This window comes from Dreissena polymorpha, chromosome 13, assembly GCF_020536995.1.
Source record: "Dreissena polymorpha isolate Duluth1 chromosome 13, UMN_Dpol_1.0, whole genome shotgun sequence".
Taxonomy (NCBI): Eukaryota; Metazoa; Mollusca; class Bivalvia; order Myida; family Dreissenidae; genus Dreissena; species Dreissena polymorpha.
The window spans coordinates 66,761,105-66,776,624 of NC_068367.1; the positions used below are offsets into that span (position 1 = coordinate 66,761,105).

General features: G+C 39.2%; 1 long non-coding RNA gene across 4 annotated transcripts; it reads right to left on the reverse strand.

The window, feature by feature from the left end:
• Positions 1-1,421: 1,421 nt before the first annotated feature.
• Positions 1,422-14,207, reverse strand: LOC127856097 (uncharacterized). Of its 4 annotated transcripts, none has more exons than XR_008037846.1 (6): positions 14,123-14,207; positions 13,506-13,674; positions 7,473-7,978; positions 6,026-6,230; positions 5,306-5,432; positions 1,422-3,181 (listed from the first exon to the last, which is right to left on the reverse strand). It is a non-coding gene; the product is annotated as an uncharacterized LOC127856097 (long non-coding RNA). The 4 variants fall into 4 exon arrangements; XR_008037847.1 differs by having other exon boundaries at positions 7,771-7,978; positions 13,373-13,674; XR_008037848.1 differs by having other exon boundaries at positions 6,095-6,230; positions 13,373-13,674.
• Between the last annotated feature and the right edge of the window lie 1,313 nt (positions 14,208-15,520).

The following is a 15,520-nucleotide window of genomic DNA, read 5'->3' on the forward strand; positions in this document are numbered from 1 at the left end:
AGATTACAGGTTGCAGGATTACGTGACTTTGTAGGGTTCACAATTAAACGTTAATGGATGTAAACAAACCGATAATTGGTACTTTATTTTAAATAACTTTTTAAAACTATTGTTCTTAAGAATTTCAATTCGTGCATGAAAGACATTTTTAAAGCTGCTTATGGCAATGTGAAACACATCAGAATTCCTTTTTTTTCAATAAGCATGTGTTCTTAGCTGAACATTCGATGTGTACAGCATTTTTTGTACACGATTATGTTGCACGCATCGTGAAATTTTTGCAACGATTTCACACGTATTTAAGGATTTATCCTTAAATTTTAAGATATCGGCACAAAGTGCAAGATAAAAAGTCTTTATGCACTAAAGATGTTTGCAAATTAATTTAAATAACTTGAGATTTTTTTCAAAAATAAAGTTCTTATCGGTGTGTTCACATTCTGTCCAGCCCTTATGTGAACTGTGAACCCCGTGGATCCTGCACCCTGAATAACTGTTCGGAAAACAATGATCACAATTTAAATCAGTGTAATGCGATTATAACCAATAAACTGAACGTATATGGACCGCGCTCTGTGAAAAAAGGGGTTAAATGCATGTGCGTAAAGAGTCGTCCCAGAAAAGCCTGTCCAGTCCGCACAGGCTTATTAGGGACGGCACTTTCCGCTTAAACTAGATTTTCGTCAAAAGGAGTCTTCATTTAAACGAAAAAAACAATAAAAGCGGAAATTATCGACCCTGGGTTCAGTCTGTGCGCAATGCACATGCTAACCTGGGACGACACTTTGTGATAATGCATTAAAGCCCTTTTTCACGAAGCGCGACCACATGTGCATGTCAACACTATACCGCATACAGGTCATTCGTTATCGTTGGTTAGAGATCTCGCGCGGAAACTAAGTATGGGCATTACCGAACGACTAAATAGTTTCCATTAAAAACTAAAATATGAAGTGTTGTATGTTCATTATTTCTATGTTTCTCCATCGTAAGCTCATGCTGGTTTGTGAAATTAAATGAAAAATGTAAGGGGACGATTTCTAGTTGAGCGTATTGTCAAAATGGATAATTGTTTGTTTGTTTTTTTTCATTCAAACCATTTATCCCTAGTGAACTCTCCCATCCTTCTAAATTGGATCAATTTATTTCCAAAATTAGAGATGTCTAGAATATTTATTTCAATATTTAGAATATTTCTTACGGAAATTCCTTTAAGCAAACAGCGCAGACCATGATGAGACGCCGCATTATGCGGCGTCTCATCTGGGGCTACGCTGTTTGCTAAGGCCTTTTTTCAAGACGCTAGGCATAAATTGCTTAAGAATATAAAATAGTTTACAATATAAAACATTTATCTTAATTTGCACGTCAATACTTAGTATTCCTTGCGATTAACAAAGATAACAAACGATTACCACTGTTCAAATATTTCATCGTTTCTACTCTAAATGAAAAGTTTTTTGTTATTGAAAATAATACAAACAATTCCCAAAGTTCAAATATTTCATCGTTTCTACTTAAAGTGATAAGTTTCCTTGTTACTGAAAAAAATCACTTTTCAAAAACCTGAGCTTGGTAAAAAGGCTTGAAATCATCTAATGGGCAACTACACCAAACACATTTTCAAATGAGATATTTCCACATCAAGACAAAGTGCATTTCATAAAACATTATAAGGGCATTAAATTATTAAGTAAATAGCAAAACTCGATGCATTCGGAAATCAATAAATAAGAGGCTCTTTCTTCAATGTATAGAGCGCTATTCGCCAGTCACACAATTTTCAAACACAATATTTCCTATATATTAAGGCCCAGTCTCACTATGATGCCGGTAGGGCCCCGATGCGTGATCCGGGATCTACCGGGGCTCTTCCGGGATGAACCGGGGCTCCGCCGGGGACGATCGGGATGAACCGGGGCCCTACCGGGTAAGTATATAAATGTTTAATACATCCGGGATGAACCGGGAGTCACCGGGAAGGACCGGCAACGACCGGCGCGGCACCGGGAACAACCAGGACGGCACCGGGAACAACCGGGACGGCACCGTAGCTCCACCGGGGCCGGCTTTCACCGGGTCTCCACCTGGGCATTGCCGGAGACAACCGGGGCTTCACCGGGATAAACCATAGCTAGTCGGGGTTGACCAGAACTCTGCCGGGTTGTTGACCGGCTTCAACCGGGGCGGCACCGGGAAAAAGTGTGACCGTGTTGAAAAAATTCGACGAATCATCCCGGTCCTCGCCGGTCGACCGGCGTTTTAGCAAACTGGGATGTAGCGGGTCTCTGTCGGCAATAGTGAGACTCGAGCTTACGTTCAATGATGTTTTTTCTAACTATTTATAACACAACATGGTAAAGAGTATCAACATGTATTGTTATGCCCCCTTCTTCGAAAAAGAGGGGGGTATATTGTTTTTGGCCTGTCTGTCTGTCATTGTGTGTGTCTGTGTGCCTGTCCAAAAACTTTAACCTTGGTCATAACTTTTGCAATATTGAAGATCGCAACTTGATATTTGGCATGCATGTGTATCTCATGGAACTGCACATTTTTAGTGGTGAAAGATCAAGGTCAAGGTCATCATTCAAGGTAAAAGGTCAAATATATGGGGGCATAGTGTTTCTCAAACACATCACTTCTTGTTATTGTAAAAACCTCTGTTAACACACATATATAACATGATGATGTGGAAACCTCAAAATAAATAACAATTGTAAAGATCCACAAAACAACGTCCATTAATAGAGCTACAATCAAGTAAACCAGTTACTGCAATGAAGTAATCCCATGTATTCATCTTCTTTCCTCCAGTGCAAATACCACAGCCACACGACTTCGGTACGGAATAAGACCTTATTAGTTTGCGGCCTCCTTTGCCCAATATTTCCAATGCTCTTGCTCTCTGTTGCCGTTGCCTGAAAGCAGTTGCAATCGTTGGTAAAGCCTCGCGTCACGTGACTGTATGTTAAGTTGGTGAAGCCTCGCGTCACGTGACTGTATGCCGAGTGCGAGTTGCAGTAACGGGAAAATTCCAGAAGGTCGAGGATACGCTCATTGTTCTTACTAAGCTCGAGGTTGTCAATCACCGTGAAGAAGCCGATCGTGTCGTTGGGTAACACGGATATAAGACGCAGTGCGCTCGTCTGGCACGTCAGGTTCTCAGTGTTGTTGCTGAGAGCTGGAGATTATAGTTAACTTAAAAATAATATGTTTATTCCATATTCTGAACAAAAAATAAGCGGGCGATAACCAAGCGTTACTGTCGCAATGAGGTCCACAATACATAAGCTATTCAAAACAATACAACAAAGTTAACCTAAAATACAGTTAATTATTCAAATTTGTCAGAAAAGTGAAGTGATCCTAGCTGGGAATCGGATTAGCAACGTGGATGCCAATATCCATTTAACTTTTGGATCCCACGCCCCAGTGCCTTCTATAATGCCAATGCCCAGTCGTTTTAACTCATTTAAATAAGCCTACCAGTACCAAGGCTGGCAAGACATAAAATGTGACAATGTTCTTCTATAGGTATAAAATGTCATGATAATACCGTAATTCCAATACATCATTATAACTATAATATTAAGAATGTAATTATCAATCACTGCAGTATGTATATTTATGGTCTCATGGGGCCCCTTAAATTCGCGGGGCCCGCAGGCAGCTGCCTTCTCTGCCAATCGGTAATCCGGGACTAGCTGGGGCCATTTTTGTTGGTAAGCGTTTGACATTTATCGTATGTCGTTTGTCAGTGATATGAAGGATGAAAGCGATGTTTTGAATTAGGAAATGCTTGCTGTAGTAAATAAGTTCAATAATATCACATACACATGAATAATCATTGCTGACATAACCCTTTGCATGCTGGGAAATATGTCGTCTGCTAAACTGTCGTCTGCTGAATTTCTAAAATCATCATTTTCTTCACTTTTTTTTCAAAGACCCAGTATCAGGAAAGCAAACAGTTTGGATCCTGATGAGATGCCACGTTCTGTGGCGTCTCGTCTTGATCCAAACTGTTTGCAAAGGCCTTCAAAATTCGGTTCCAGCAATTAAATAGTTAAAGCCTTTTGGGACATGCATGCATTTATGAAAGAAACTTTATGTACAAGGAGAGGCCCACAATGCTAAATGCTTAAACTACCGTTTATATATGTGATTCAAGTGTGAAGAATTATACTATTAATAAAAATCGTTCACTGTTTACGCATGAACATAGCTTACATTACTCAACAAAGATGTTTCGGCAAATATGCCAAGAATGATTTCTTCTTAAATCGTACGGTATAACGAATTCGTTTATGTGATAAGGAAGGTACCAAGTCGAATTTAGATTGGGGCACTTTTGGTTGGAGACTTTATTGCTTATATAGCCGAGGGTGACTACCGTTGAGTAACGCATCGCATGCAGCAGCCTTTAAGGTCATATGAGTCGCGTTCTGAGAAAACTGGGCATAGTATATATGCGTTAAATGTCGCCCCGGATTAGCCTGTTCAGTCCCTATGAGGGGCGACACTTTCCGCCATAACTGGATTTTCGCTAAGAAGAAACTTCCTTTAAACGAAAAATGTCATAAAAGCGGAAAGTATCGTCCCTAATTAACTTGTGCGGACTGCACAGGCTAATCTGGGACGACACTTCACGCAAACGCATTATGCCCAGTTTTCTCAGAACACTACTCATATGTCTCCTCGCCCTGCAACAAACAACATAACAGCGTTCTTGTGTACGCGCAAAGTAAAAAGTATATCAACGAATGCTATAGGAAGCAGCCCGCATCTTAAATTGCCACATTTTCAGCCTGTAACACACATATATTATATATATATATATATATATATATATATATATATATATATATATATATATATATATATATATATATATATATATATATATATATATATATATATATATAATATAATATAATATAATGTGAAAATAAGATTTGTTTTTCAGGGAGGAAGGCAAAAGTTATATTGACTGATAATTTTTTGAGGTTATTCATTTCTTTCTCCTCTTTATTTTTGTTCGGACGTAAACTTAGTATACCGTTTGAAGCGTAGATTTAGTTTAACTCATTTATAATTGAATGCATTCTAATAAGGAAGTATGTACACAGTTACTTGTTTATCACTTCCATTATTACCGATTTGATGTCTTAGTATCATTATGATAATGATTTTATATTGAACTTTTCAATGCGAGTACGACACGCTTCATTATACATGGAAACAAACTACTGCATATAATTAACATTTGAGTTGAAACTGAACATACCAACTGCAAACAACTCACGTTTATATGGATTCCAGGTGGAACCAGGCTGGAATTTTAAAACACTCGTTGTATTTGCCTTTTGGTGCATAGGCATGGGCCGTCGATTCGCGTTGATTTAAAGATGATGGAATTAAGTTTGTACACACTGCAATTGGAGCAAAAACAACATTTATGGATTCAGGTTTTGAAATATTAAACGATGTTGGAATAAAAATAGGTCAGGTATTGGACACACTAGCATGACTATACAATTTATGTCATTCAGCAGGTATATATACTTATTCCCTTAATATGTCTACTCTAACTACAATATGGGTACATAATAAAACAATAAATATCAGATTCCATACCAATTAGAATGGTTTTTGCTATGAAAAAATATTAATCAGAATGTGTATGTTCATAACAACTTTAAGAAATAAACAAGTCTCGCTCGGGGAAAACCAGGCTTAATGCTTGAGCGTTTAATATCGCCCAGATTACATGTGTTTACTAGACCGCATATGCTTATCTGGGACGATACTGTCACATAGACTTGATTTCCGTTTTAAAGATACTCCACACGACAAATGCCATTAAAGCGGCATTATCAGGGTAAATCGTCCCTGATATACCGATGCGGACTCCACAGGCTAATCTGGTACGATACTTAACGCACATGCATTACGCCTGGTGTTCCCATATCGCGACTTGTTCTTCATTTTCGGAATAAACCCAGTAGCAAATACATGTGCACACCTTTGCAGTCACACGAGTATCTGATCTTTTAATCACTGCACGTAGCAGGGAAGTTGTTGTCGTTCATACATCTAAATCCGGTCTCCAGCGTGCACTGCTGTATTTCCCCGGTACTGTAGGATGCGATACCGTCCACTGTGGCACACCTGATAGAGGTCACCTTGCCCATTGGGCAGTACACAGCCTTCTGGGCGGTGCTACACGGCTGAAAGGTCAAATAAGCAAACAAATCAGATATAAACAAGATATTTGTCATAAAACGTGACTAAGACCATCGCACCATTTATATATTTAGTGTGTAATAACTCAGAACTTGCTGCAGAAACTCCATACAAACTTTAATGCAAACAAACTGACCGACCGACAAAGACAAGGCTTGTGATAGATTACTCCAATATACCCGTTTCTGACTGGTAGGAGAAAAACAAATGATAAACAAACGCGTGCACAGGTTGAGTTAACCCAATTTCTAGATTTTACGTTATCTTTCCAACAATCCTATACAAATGACTCAAAAAAACATATATGAACAACACAAAGACATTTCAAACCAAATTAAGTAATAGTTCGAACAGGCTTATCAGGGACGACAATTTCCGCTTTTATGGAATTTTTCGTTTAAATGTTGTCTCTTCTTAGCAAAAATCCAGTTTAGACGGAAAGTGTTATCCCGGATTAGCCTGTGCGGACTGCACAGGCTAATCTGGGAGGACACTTTACGCACATGCATTTGTCCAGCTTTCTCAGAGCACGACACATATCTAGATCAATGTCAAGTGCGACTGTACTGGTAACCAACGCCGTCTGGGTGTCTGTGTTGATCCATGACGACCATGCGCCGATACATGCTGGGGTAACGCATTCGTGCGGTATGGCGTAGCTACAGGAAACAACGACGTAATTTTATGTAAACAAAATTTCTTATAAATGTGTATTAGATTCGTGTTACTTTGTGTTGATGCTTCAATCACAAAACCGTACGACTGATGCAGGTCCTATATATCGTTGTCTTTGATAATCAACCCTTTGCATGCTGGGAAATTTGTTGTCTGCTAAAATGTCGTCTGCTGTTTTTTTTTAATACGCATTTTCTTTGATGTGTTTCAAAGACCACTATGAGAATAGCAAAGAGTTTGGATCCTGATTAGACGCCACGTTCTCTGGCGTCTCATCTGGATCATAACTGTTTGCAAAGGCCTTTAAAATTCGGTTCCAGCACGGAAAGAGATAAACAAACTATATATAGATATGTGTCAAAAATCATTGTGACATGATTCTTAGCAAAAACTATTGAAGGGGAACAGCAACATTCAGTTTTATTCGCGTAAAGATTTCCAATCATTTATTTCTTATTCCTGAATCTAATCTTAGTGAGTAATGTAAATCGTTTATCTTAACATAATTGCCTTTTCTGTGGATAAATGAAGGCAGCTACACATTTTCTTACCAGACACTGTTAGAGTTCTTGCGGTGACTCCAAGCGCTGCGGTGGGTGTGCCACATGATATTGTGACCGGAGGACTTGTATTTTTGCCGACGTCAAGGCAAAAAGGTTTAAAATTTAAAGTTACATTTAAATGTGTGTGATTCGTAAAGGGATAAAACAATATCACGATTCGCCAAACTACGAGTGCAGTTATTGTTACACATATCTGTATACTGTATGTAAGTTAGATTTTTTTTCAAGTTTCAATGGTCAACTTGAGCAATTTAATATTAACATTCAACGGATTACAAGTAATTACCTTCACACGTGCTATAGTATCTGATCTGGTAGCCCCGGCACGGGATCGGGTCATTGTCAGAGATTCATAGACACAAAGAACCGCCCCCGACGGTGCACTGCGTTACTTTCCCAGTACTGTAGGAGGTCATACCGTCCACTGTCTGGCATTCCACAGCGGTGATCTTGCCAGCCGGACAGCCGGCAAAGCGCTGAGCATCGGTCCAAAACTGGAAAAAGACAATCAAGTAAATACTCGTACACTTTTTGTTTGAGGAACAAACAATAATTTATTTGTATTCATATTGAGAATAAAATTATGTTTCGAAACCTAGACTGAGATTATGTCCCAGTACATTTGTTTTACACAAGAAACTAGTGGACTAGTGTATTTCAAATCAGGTGACAAATCCATAATTTTGGGCCACACACTACTATAAGACTGTATCAATACTGTTGTTTAGCGCTTCAACACTTTAGCATGCTTAGATATGTGCACTAAAACCACAGTGCCTATACCACGTGACTTTTTAAGAATTGTGTTGGGAGAATACTATCAACACCACGTTACATTTTTAAAGGATGTCTTTTGTGTTGTGGAAACAATGTGGGTGGTTGTAAAGACGTTGTCTATAATACAACTACATTCAATTTAATTTGCATTTAGTACAGTTTTCTCCACTAGATACAATCACCAATCACAGCTTTACTGTTTTCTATGCAATGAAATGTTGACATTTTATATGTAATTCGCGTAATTTCTTCAACGGTTTCACTTTTAACGCTAAAGTAAGTTTAAGCATTTCATTCTGACTTCTAATTTAATTAAGCTGGTTCTAAGTTATAGGCAATGAGAGGTCTAACCGAGGTATTGTGTTTTTGGTAGGTCTGCACGCGGGAGTTAATGTGGGTGTGTTGGGCTTAATATGACCGCCTGGCAGGGTGTTCAATTCTGTAGCAGAGATATTGAGAACAAGAGTGCATAGTCTGTCGCACACGGAGCGATTGACCAATTGACAATTATCTACATCTACATCTACATGGTACTGCTATACAATCGTTGAACGATTATCAGAAGCCGGCGCGTTGTCAGAAAATAGCTGTTAAAGATATGTTCAGTGCAATTTACTAGGTACAGATAAAAAGATAAAAGAAGCTACAAGACTAAGATAAAAAGTTAAAAACACAATAGATTAGAACTGGTGGAAAGGATGCAGCTGCCCAGTAAGGATGTCTAAACTGGGACTAGCTTGTAAGGACACAGGCAGGCCATTCCACAGACGAATACTACGTGGGAAAAATGAATTCGAGTGATACTGTGTCCTTGAGTACGGTACCAGGTAGTTCAGGTTTCTGGTGGGTGTCAGGTGGTGATGGTCAACCCACACAAGATTATTTTGGATTTTGTATAATAATGTGACATTACTTATGTTACGACGCTGTTCTAGGGTTTGCCATTTGAGATCATTTAACATTTGGGTAACACTACTGGTATAGTTGTAGTCATTACAAACATACCTGGCAGCTGATCTTTGGACTTGTTCAATTTTGTAAATGAGATATTTTTGCCAAGGATGCCAAACAGTTGAACAGTATTCTAACTGGGGCCTAACATACGTTTTGTAGGCAGTCTCTTTAACCTTTTTATTTGAAGTTTTGATATTTCTTTTAATGAATCTGAGTGAATTACTGGCCTTTGATGTTATGTTGTTTATGTGATTGATCCAAGACAGGTCTTTACTTATGGTGACACCTAGGTATTTTGCAGTCTCTGTGGCTTTTAGTTCTATACCATGAAGTTTGTAGGGAAAAAGGAAAGGATGTTTTTTGCGGCTGATTCTAAGGATTTCACATTTGTCGGGGTTGAATTCCATTGACCAATCGGATTCCCAGTTTTCAAGATTTAAGAGATCTTTTTGGAGGGTTTGTGCATCTTGGGTAGATTTAACTGTTAAATAAACAATAGTTTCATCTGCGAAAAGCCTAACCTTGCTCTTAACACTGTCAGGGAAGTCATTAATGTATGATAGAAACAGGCAAGGTCCGAGGACCGAGCCTTGGGGGACGCCAGATAGGACTGGAAGGTTGTCAGAGTTATGGACCTCGACGGCAACCTGTTGGGTGCGACCGTATAGGAATGACCTTATCCAACAAATGGTCTCGGGGTGTATCCCTAGTCTATGAAGTTTCATGAGGAGTTTGTGATGGTCGACTTTGTCAAAGGCTTTGCTGAAGTCCATGACTATAATATCAGTTTGTTGACCTTGTTCTAGGTTGTCATAGACTTCCTGAGAAAAACTAATGAGCTGGGTTTCACAGCTATGTTTTGATCTGAACCCGTGTTGAAATTGACTTAAAATATTATGTTCGTCATAAAAAGACATGATATTGGAGACAAGTATATGCTCCATAAGCTTAGAAGCAAGACAGGTTAGTGAGATGGGTCTATAGTTACTGGGGTTGCATTTAGGGCCTTTCTTGAACACTGGAGCAATGACTGCGTGCTTCCAGTCATTCGGGACAATACCTGATTTCAAAGAAATTTGGTAGATATGGGTCAGGACAGGGGCTATTTCATGGTGAAGTTCCTTTAGTAACCTTGGGGAGATCTGGTCGGGTCCTGATACTTTGCTGGGGTTTAAACCTTTAAGGAGTTTCCGTACTCCATCCTCGGTGATAGTGACATTTTGCATCTTTGGGTGGTTTTGTGGGGTGAGTATCTGTTTACAGGACTGAGAGAGGCTCAGTGGCTGTGGGCGAGAGAAGACTGATTCAAATTGTTTGTTTAATATGTTTGCCTTGGTTGTTGGGTCGGTAAAGGTTTGACCATCACTTTTGAGGGGGGCTACTCCACAATTTTCTGTTTTGTTTGACTTGACGAAAGAATAAAATTTCTTATTCGCCCCTGGTTGTGAGGCATTTGAGAATATGACCTGGTCTAAATACAACCAGTAAGAGTTTCTAACTTGCTTTTGGATCTGACCTCTGAGCTTCTTAAATTTCTGTAACAGGTCAGGTGAGTGAGTGGTTGACTTCTTAAGTTTGGAGTAAAGTCGATTGCGTTTCCTAATTTGGCGTATGATGGAGGGGTTTATCCAGGGCAGATCACGACGTGCCTTAGTTTGTTTTGATGGGATATGGATGAAGCTTAGACGTGTGAGTTCACTCTTAAAAGACGACCAAGCAGAATTTGGGTCAGAATGGTTACACGCTAGAAAGGATTTTGCATATTTATTAAAGTCATTTTTGAGGCTTGACCAATCAGCTTTCCTATAGCTTTTAACTTCTCTAACAGTTTGTAGGGGACGGCCTCTATTAACCTTCATCTCGTGAAATACAATGTCGTGATCTGATGAACCTAGAGGGGGCAATGTAGTGGTGCTGTGGACTTGACCAGGAACATTTGTAAAGAAAAGATCTAAGGTGTTGTTACCTCTGGTGGGGGAAGTGACCATTTGTTGGAGATTTAGGTCTAATAGGTTTTCCAGTAGGGAGATATAGATATCTCTATGCCTGCAGCCTTCTATGATGGATTCGGTTGACCAATTTATACTGGGCATGTTGAAGTCACCCAAGATCCAGATTGAGCTATTTCTGGGAATCTTTCTTTCTGTTGACCATAAATCATTAAGGGACTCCTCATCGTTCTCATGAGGTTTATAGAAGGAAGAGATATATATGTCTCTGATACCTTTAAGGGAGATCTTTGCCCAGATCGCATTACTCTTGGAGTTTAGGTCGGGTTGTTCCTGACTGGTGATGGAACGGGAGATAGCTAGCAGGGTCCCTCCTCCTTTGCTATTTAGCCTGTCATCCCTGTAAACATTATAATTAAGATGATCCGGAAATATTTCCGAAGAATTTATTTCGGGTTTGAGCCATGTTTCTGTAAGACACAAGATGTCTGGCTTGGTCTGTGAGATTACCTGTTGCAGATCTGGGATTTTATTATCAACCGAGCGGCAATTTATATATAGGATGGTGAGGCGTTCCAATGGTTTAAGTTTTGGGGGCCTAGGGGGTTTAACCTTTTTTTTTCTTAGCATTGGGTGTTGATGTGGCGACTGACCTTGTTCTAGGGCTTGGATGACTAGTGTCAAGCATGTGACCACTAGTTTTTGAGCTTTCTTCTGTGCTTAGCGAATGCAGTGGAGAATATATGGTATTTTCACTCAGACTATTTAGGGAATCAGATAGGGGTTGCGAGAAGTTTGAGTTGCAACATTTAGTACAGTGCCAAATAAACCGAGAGTCAGACAGGCAGAAGTAAGTTGAATCTCCTATCCCTTGACAATGAGCATGATACCAGACGTAACATTGGTCACAGGCAATACCTTGTTGTTTCCAAGTAACTTCTGTGTCACAAATTCCACAAGGATATCTCGAGGTATTTTCGTTTTCTTTTACCTGGGGGCCTGGATTCACTTCTATGTCAGATGTCTGGGTCAGCAATAGGCAGTGAAGGAATATTAATGATGCTGACTTACCTGGGGGGCTAATTTTGGCACTTATTTTACCTTAATACTGCTCCAAACAGCGCTATTTCTGAGACCTCCTGCTGATAAGTGGGGAGAAATACATATAGTATGGGGGTTAACACTAGCATAAGCATGCCTAGGGATTAGAAGCCTCATTATAACTGCTGCATTTAAACTGCTTTAATATTATTTTTTTTTTAAACGCAATATTTTTAGAGTTAATTAAAAAGAAAATCAGTCATGTGATTCGATTTAACATTACAATTAGAACATATGAATGGTCAATTTTGTCCCTGAATGACAAGCAAGAACTTATCCATTTGCATGAAGTGAATATTATATAGAGCATTTGCAATGAAATGCCCCTTTTTTTGGAACACATATTGTTTTTTTTTTCAAAACCTGAATAAAGGATTCAATCTTTACAATTATAATATATTTTTATTTTGTTTACAGAACCCTGCTGAATCACAGAATAAAAACAAAGGTTTAAACATGATCTTTAACACGTACATTCTCAACACGTACTTTCTGAAAAAACAACACGTACTTTCTCAACACGTTCTTTATCAACACATACTTTCTTAAAAAAACACACGTACTTTATCAACACTTACTTTATCAACATGTACTTCATCAACCCGTACTTTCTCAACACGACTAGCAACGAATTTTGCATTGTAACAAATTGAAAACATGAAGTAACATGTTTACTATAAATGCTACACAGTTGACGATATTGCATGGTGTTCTTCTGAAACACTGATTATGGCAATAAGTAATACGCCAAGAGATTTATTAACCCGCCTACTAAGCTCGTAGAGCATAACTGACAGTCTATGAATGTTTTAACCCTTTGCATGCTGGGAAATATGTTGTTTGCTAAAATGTTGTCTGCTGATTTTTTAAAATTAGCATTTTCTTTGACTTTTTTTTCAAAGACCACTATCAGAATAGCAAACAGTTTGGATCCTGATGAGACGCCGCGTTCTGTGGCGTCTCATCTGGATCCAAACTGTTTGCAAAGGCCTTTAAAATTCGGTTCCAGCACTAAAAGAGTTAACACAACAGGTTCGTCAAATCAAATTCTATCATACTAATTAGCTGAGCACATTTGCTACCAAAGTTTCTCCTAACTGCAATCACCTTCCCATGTGCAGCAGAAGTATCTGATCTGGTAGTCACTTCATGGGATCGGGTCATTGTCAGCGTTCAGACACACAGAAACGCCCTCAATAGAGCACTGTGCTTACTTCCCAAGAACTGTAGAAGGTCATACCGTCCACTGCCTGACATTCCACAGCGATGATCTTGCCAGCCGGACAGATGGCTGCTAGCTCGCTCTGAGTCATGACTTCTCTGTCACCGTCGCCATATTGCAGTTTGTCTCTGTTGAGCCAGGTGGACCACTTGCTGGTGCAGGCAATTAACCCATTTATGTCTAGCGTCTAGAAAAAAAGGTATTGGCAAACAGCGAAGACCCAGATGAGACGCCGCATGATGCGGCGTCTCATCAGGGTCTGCGCTGTTTGCTTAAGTGAATTTCTGTAAGAAATATTCTAAATATAGAAATACATGTAAAAATAATAGACATTTTAGTACCATTTCGTGTATCTATTACCTTAATGGTTAATACGAACATTTCGGTAAATGGTAAAAGCTGTTTTACGATTTTACTAATAATGAAAATGATAATCAGACGTTTAAAAACCTACATGAGTTTTTTTAACAGCTAAGCTTGTGTTATGAACTTTAAATTAAATATTTTTGCTGCACAAAAAGGTGGAAATTGTAAATTAACGCCGTGTTTAAAGCAAAACAAAATGTATTATAGTATATATCTTTGCAACACAATCGGTTTAGAACACAAACAAAATCGTAAGCTATAGCACATACCAGTGTAGGATCTCCAGTGACTGAAGGCGGTATTACAGTGTGCGTGCCGTGATACAGTGACGTCATGGGCGGGATCAAAGTGGGCGTTTCCGTGGCGCCAGTGGGCGGGACAAAGCGCGGAGTCGACACTGAAATGTGTTAAGGAATAATTGCATTTGCCCATGAGTCAAACGCTCAATGTTAATCACAACTACAACAAGACTAATGCGTCATTTCTAGTCAGCCTATCAAAACATGTAAAAGTGTTATAATTGTAAATAATTGCGGTATGAGTTTCTGACATTATTAGCAATACACATTTTGTAAAGAAATTCATAATGATACGTTTGATATATCTTTGATTTTGTTCACAATCTGTCTTTAAAACAAAATACGCATAGAGCATTTATTGCTTAAAAGTATAACATCACATGTAAGAATTCAGCCAGGGAACTCAGTAAGTATGATCTCGCTTCAACTCACTTTAACCATCTGACACGTTAATGTAACAGCCACTGCTTACCACAGTCCTTTTCTTCATCGATGCAGTCTATGACGCTGTCACAGCACCGCTGCAGTGTAATGCACATGCCGTTACCGCACTTGAACTCTTCAGGCAGGCTTGGTGCGCACGAGAAATTCATGTTGTCCTGTGTAAACATAGCGGTCATTATAGGCACTGTTCTCATTCTCACCTCAAGGGGAAAGCCATAAGCTATGAGTTTATAATAACGCATTACTTGGTTAACGTCCTTCCTAGACGGTTCGCAGTGTAAGGTGCACACTACAATCTACGTGAACAAGTTTGACGGAATCACAACATAATGTGCGGACATCTTCCACTAAATAACTAATACTTTGCATGAATAATATGTAACAAAATGCACATCCGCGACTTTCATTCAAACGAGCATGCACAAAGATCTACTTACGCTTGATTGTTCATTGTCGGTTTGAGTACTACTTAAATGTACCCCGGGTACGGAGAATATACTCAAGAGTACCCGGCCAATTTAGACTTTACCCGAGTTTTATTCCTGCCCAAAATCCAATGGCGCACTACGGAATACGAAACTCTTTTTGAATAAAACCTGCCTCAACATGATTTTGTGAGGATGAGTTCTCATAATATAGAGGTCATTTTACAAAATATTGACATAAATATGAACATAATTAATTTAAAAAAAACCAATTTAGAGTAAGAATTTCAGGGTACGTTTTAGTATATTTTCCATACCCGGGGTACATTTCCGTATACTTAAGAGTACCCGGGGTACATTTAGGAAGTTCTCGAGCCGACAATGACCAATTGAGCCTCACTAGAAAGAATCCTAGTGGGCACGGGGCGCACATCTTGGGCGAGCACATGACCTCGCCGGCGATACGCTGACACATGTCACAGTTTGCACCCTCCTTGAA